This window comes from Ranitomeya imitator, chromosome 1 (assembly GCF_032444005.1).
Source record: "Ranitomeya imitator isolate aRanImi1 chromosome 1, aRanImi1.pri, whole genome shotgun sequence".
Lineage (NCBI taxonomy): Eukaryota > Metazoa > Chordata > Amphibia > Anura > Dendrobatidae > Ranitomeya > Ranitomeya imitator.
This window is the reverse complement of record NC_091282.1, coordinates 557,767,057-557,773,056: the sequence shown is the minus strand read 5'-3', so window position 1 is coordinate 557,773,056 and position 6,000 is coordinate 557,767,057.

The window sequence follows — 6,000 nt, the reverse complement described above, 5'->3', positions numbered from 1 at the left end:
CGGGGGACCGGCGGAGGACCAGACGGCGGAGAAGAGGCAGGCGGCAGCGGGGGACCACCAGAGACACTGGGGGCAGAATGCTGGAGACACTGGGGGCAGAATGCTGGAGACACAGGGGCAGAATGCTGGAGACATGGGCAGAATGCTGGAGACAGTGACAGGGGCAGAATGCTGGAGACAGTGACAGGGGCAGAATGCTGGAGACAGTGACAGGGGCAGAATGCTGGACACAGTGACGGGCAGTATGCTGGAGACACTGGGGGCAGAATGCTGGAGACACTGGGGGCAGAATGCTGGAGACACTGGGGGCAGAATGCTGGAGACACTGGGGGGAAGAATGCTGGAGACACTGGAGCAGAATGCTGGAGACACTGGGGCAGAATGCTGGAGACAGGGGCAGAATGCTGGAGACAGTGACGGGCAGAATGCTGGACACAGTGACGGGCAGCATGCTGGACACAGGGGCAGACTGTGAGACCCGGGGGCAGAATGCTGGACATTGGGGCAGAATGCTGGACATTGGGGCAGAATGGGAGATACGGGGCATGATTGGAGACACGGGGCAGGATGAAAGACATGGGGGCATGTCTGGAGACAGATGGGGGAGGATTGGAGACAGATGGGGCAGAATGGAGACACAGGGGGCATGATTGGAGACACTGGGGGCAGAATTGGAGACAGATCGTGCAGGATCATGGGGCAGGATGGATATGATGGAGACAGATGAGGCAGGATGGAGATATCACATGGGGCAGGATGGGGAGATCATATGGGGCAGAATGGATACTCATGAGGGCAGGATGGGAGAACATATGGCTGACGCCAGGAATGAGACACACGGTGGCCTGGATGGGGAATATTATTACCATAGGGGCTAATTTAGGGATATTATTACTGCAGTGATGTATTTTTTTTTTTTTTTTGAGGACATGGTTTTAAATAGGGGCGGGCGGTCCTGTTACTGTGTAGAGTGACACTATGTCGCCTCTTTTTCTTCATGTGGTGTAATGTAGAAGTTGGGATAAATTAAGTAATGTATTCTACAAGCGGAGCTCAAGATAACTGTGTTATTTCCTGCAGAGAGAAGTCCTGGCTGGATGAAATGATGGCGGTCTGTGCTGGATGAAAGATGAAGGACTTCACCTAGAGACGTCACTGGTGAGTCAGTGTGTTACCTATACACTGACACTATACACTGTATACTGTATACAGAGCTCCTGTGTATAATTTCACTAGTGATCACTGTATTATCTGTACACAGACACTGCATACTAAGTACAGATCTCCTGTGTATAATGGCACTTATGGTGATAGTATGGTGCTTTTTTTAATGACTGATCAGAATTGTAGTATTCAGTCACTATGTGGTGGTAATATGTGGTCTGGTCATGGTGTAGCGGTATTTGTTCTTTGTATGTGATATTATTCGATCACTGTGGTGGTAATATGTCATCTGGTCATGGTGTAGCGGTATTTGTTCTTTGTATGTGATATTATTCGATCACTGTGGTGGTAATATGTCATCTGGTCATGGTCTATCGGTATTTGTTCTTTGTATGTGATATTATTCGATCACTGTGGTGGTAATATGTCATCTGGTCATGGTGTAGCGGTATTTGTTCTTTTTATGTGATATTATTGGTCATTTTAAAAATTGAAAAATAAATAAAAATATACCTAAATTGTTTTGCATATTTTAACAAATATTTAATAGGTTACAGTAGAGTAGGGCCCGGCCAAAAGTGTCTACTGTGTTATGGTGGCGGCTTAAAAAATCTTTTGGCCAAAACAAAAGCTGCTGGCTATGTATGTGATCTGGTGATGGGAACTGTTAATGTGTGATAGGTGAGAAGTGGAGTTTTTCCAAGAGAGAGCAGTGGGACTGTGGACAGTTCGAGGGGTGGAGCGTGGAGGCTGGGGTGGAGCCTGGGCGGAGTCTCAAAGGGGCCCCGAAAATGTTGCCAGTATGGGGCCCCGAAATTTCTAGTGGCAGCCCTGCATATCGGTGTACTCAGGACAAATTGCACAACAACTTTTAGAGTCCAATTTTTCCTGTTACTCTTGGTAAAATAAAAAATTGGGGCGAAAAAATTTTTTTGTGGAAAAAATATGATTTTTTATTTTTATGGCTCTATGCTATAAACTTCTGTGCAGCACTTGGGGGTTCAAAGTGCTCACCACACATCTAGATAAGTTCCTTAGGTGGTTTAGTTTTCAAAATAGTGTCACTTGTGGGGGGGTTACCACTGTTTAGGCACATCAGGGGCTCTCCAAACGCGACATGATATCAGATTTTAATTCCAGCCAATTTTGCGTTGAAAAAGTAAAACGGTGCTCCGTCCCTTTCAAACTCTGCAATGCGCCCCAACAGTGGTTTACACCCACATATCGGATATCAGCATTCTCAGGACAAATTGCACAACAACTTTTGGGGTCCAATTTCTCCTTTTACCCTTGGGAAAATAAAAAATAGGGGGCAAAATATCATTTTTGGGGAAAAAATATGATTTTTTTATTTCACGGCTCTAGGTTAAAAACTTCTGTGAAGCACTTGGGGGGTTCAAAGTACTCACCACAAATGTAGAAATGTTCCTTCGCGGGGTCTAGTTTCTAAAATGGTGTCACTGGTGGGGGGTTTCAATGTTTAGGCACACAGGGGCTCTCCAAACGCCACAAGGCGTCCGATCTCAATTCTAGCCAACTTTGAGTTGAAAAAGTCAAACGGCGCTGCTTCCATGCGCCCAAACAGTGGTTTACCCCCACATATGGGGTATCAGCTTACTCAGGCAAAATTGTACAACAACTTTTGCGGTCCAATTTCTCCTTTTACCCTTTGTAATTTTAAAAAAATGGATCTGAAGTAAATTTTTTGTGAAAAAAAGTTAAATGTTTATTTTTTTAAAACATTCCACAATTTCCTGTGAAGCACCTGAAGGGTTAATAAACTTCTTGAATGTGGTTTTGAGCACCTTGAGGGGTGCAGTTTTTAGAATGGTGTCACTTTTGGGTATTGTCTATCATATAGACCCCTCAAAGTGACTTCAAATGTGATGTGGTCCCTAAACAAAATGGTGTTGTAAAAATGAGAAATTGCTGGTCAACTTTTAACCCTTATAACTTCCTAACAGAAAAAAATTGGTTCTAAATGTATTCTGCAGTAAAGTAGACATGTGGGAAATGTTACTTATTAAGTATTTTGTGTGACATATCTATTGCGAAATTTTCACAATTTTCACCAAATTTCCATTTTTTTCACAAATAAACGCAAGTCATATCAAATAAATGTTACCACTATCATGAAGTACAATATGTCTCGAGAAAAACTCAGAATCACCCGGATCCATTGAAGTGTCCCAGAGTTATTACTTCTTAAAGGGACAGTGGTCAGAATTGTAAAAATTGGCCCGATCATTAAGTGCAAACCACCCTTTGGGGTAAAGGGGTTAATCGCCAACAGCTCCCTATTGCCCACATCATAATTTCTCTCATCCAAAGACCATTTCTTAGAAAGGAAAGTGCATTTTGGCGTTTTGACTCACTCATTATGTCATTTAGCGATCATGTTAACCCCTTAGCGACCGCCGATACGCCTTTTAACGGCGGCCACTAAGGGTACTTAAACCACAGCGCCGTTAATTAACGGCGCTGTGGAAAAAGTAAATAGCGCCCCCCAGAGACGGATTTTCTCCGGGGTCTCGGCTGCCGGGGGTAGCCGAGACCCCAGAGAACATGATTCGGGGGGTTTTTTACCGACCCCGCATTTGCGATCGCCGGTAATTAACCGTTTACCGGCGATCGCAAAAAAAACCAAAAAAAAACGCGATCTCTTTTTAATTTCTCTGTCCTCCGATGTGATCGCACATCAGAGGACAGAGAAAAGGGGTCCCAGATATCCCCCCGATACTCACCTATCTCCCCCGGTGCTCCTCGTGGCTCCCGGTGGGCGCCGCCATCTTCAAAATGGCAGGCGCATGCGCAGTGCGCCCGCCGGCCAGCACCGGGAGAATCTTTGAGGTCTCGGCTGCCGGGAGTAGCCGAGACCACAAAGAACATGATCGGGGTCGGTTTTACCGACCCCTGTTTTGCGATCACCGGTAATTAACTGTTTACCGGCGACCGCAAAAAAAAAATCAAAGTGTAATTCTCTGTCCTCTGATGTGATCGCACATCAGAGGACAGAGAAATAGGGGGATTCGGGGACCCTATTATACTTAGCGGCCGGCCGACAGGAGAAGAGCAGTTGGGGCTAAAATTAGGGTTAGGGCTAGGGTTAGAGCTAGAGTTAGGGCTAGGGTTAGAGCTAGGGTTAGGGCTAGGGTTAGGGCTGGGGCTAAATTCAGGGTTAGGGTTCTTTCACACTTACGTCGGTACGGGGCCGTCACAATGCGTCGGCCCGACATACCGACGCACGTTGTGAAAATTGTGCACAACGTGGGCAGCGGATGTAGTTTTTCAACGCATCCGCTGCCCAATCTATGTCCTGGAGAGGAGGGGGCGGAGTTACGGCCACGCATGCACAGTCAGAAATGGCGGACGCGATGTACAAAAAAAGTTACATTGAACGTTTTTTGTGCCGACGGTCCGCCAAAACACAACTGATCCAGTGTACGACGGACGCGACGTGTGGCCATCCGTCACGATCCGTCGGCAATACAAGTCTATGGGCAAAAAAACGCATCCTGCGGGCACATTTGGAGGATCCGTTTTTTGTCCAAAACGACGGATTGCGACGGATGCCAAACGACGCAAGTGTGAAAGTAGCCTTAGGGCTAGGGTTAGGGTTGGGGCTAAAGTTAGGGCTAGGGTTGGGGCTAAAGTTAGGGTTAGATTTGGGGTTAGGGTTTGGATTAGAGTTGGTATTAGGGTTAGGGTTGGCATTAGGGTTATGCTTGGGATTAAGGTTAGGTTTGGGATTAGGGTTAAGGTTAGGGTTGTGATTAGGGGTGTATTGGGATTAGGGTTAGGTTTGAGGTTAGGGTTGAGATTAGGATTAGGGGTGTGTTGGATTTAGGGTTTTGATTAGGGTTATGGTTAGGGTTGATATTAGGGTTGTTTTGGGGTAAGGGTTGTGATTATCATTAGGGTTAGTGATTAGGATTATGGAACGGGTTGGGATTAGGGTTAGGGGTGTGTTGGGGTTAGGGTTGGAGCTAGAATTGGGGGGTTTCCACTGTTTAGTTACATTAGGGGGTCTCCAAACACGACAGCCAATTTTGCGCTCAAAAAGTCAAATGGTGCTCCCTCCCTTCTGAGCTCTGCCGTGCGCCCAAACAGTGGGTTACCCCCACATATGGGGCATCAGCGTACTCGGGATAAATTGGACAACAACTTTTGGGGTCCAATTTCTCCTGTTACCCTTGTGAAAATAAAAACTTGCATTCTAAACTTCTGTGAAGCACTTGGGCATTCAAAGTTCTCACCACACATCTAGATAAGTTCCTTGGGGGGTCTAGTTTCCAAAATGGGGTCACTTGTGGGGGGTTACTACTGTTTAGGTACATCAGGGGCTCTGAAAATGCAACATAACGCCCACAGACCATTCTATCTATGTCTGCATTCCAAAACAGCGCTCCTTCCCTTCCGAGCTCTGCCATGCGCCCAAACAGTGGTTTACCCCCACATATGGGGCATCAGCATACTCGGGATAAATTGGACAACAACTTTTGGGGTCCAATTTCTCCTGTTACCCTTGTGAAAATAAAAACTTGGGGGCTACAAAATCTTTTCTGTGGAAAAAAAAATATTTTTTTATTTTCACAACTCTGCATTCTAAACTTCTGTGAAGCACTTGGGCATTCAAAGTTCTCACCACACATCTAGATAAGTTCCTTGGGGGGTCTAGTTTCCAAAATGGGGTCACTTGTGGGGGGTTTCCACTGTTTAGGCACATCAGGGACTCTCCAAACGCGACATGGCATCCAATCTCAATTCCAGCCAATTCTACATTGAAAAAGTAAAACGGCACTCCTTCTCTTCCAAGCTCTGCGGTGCGCCCAAACA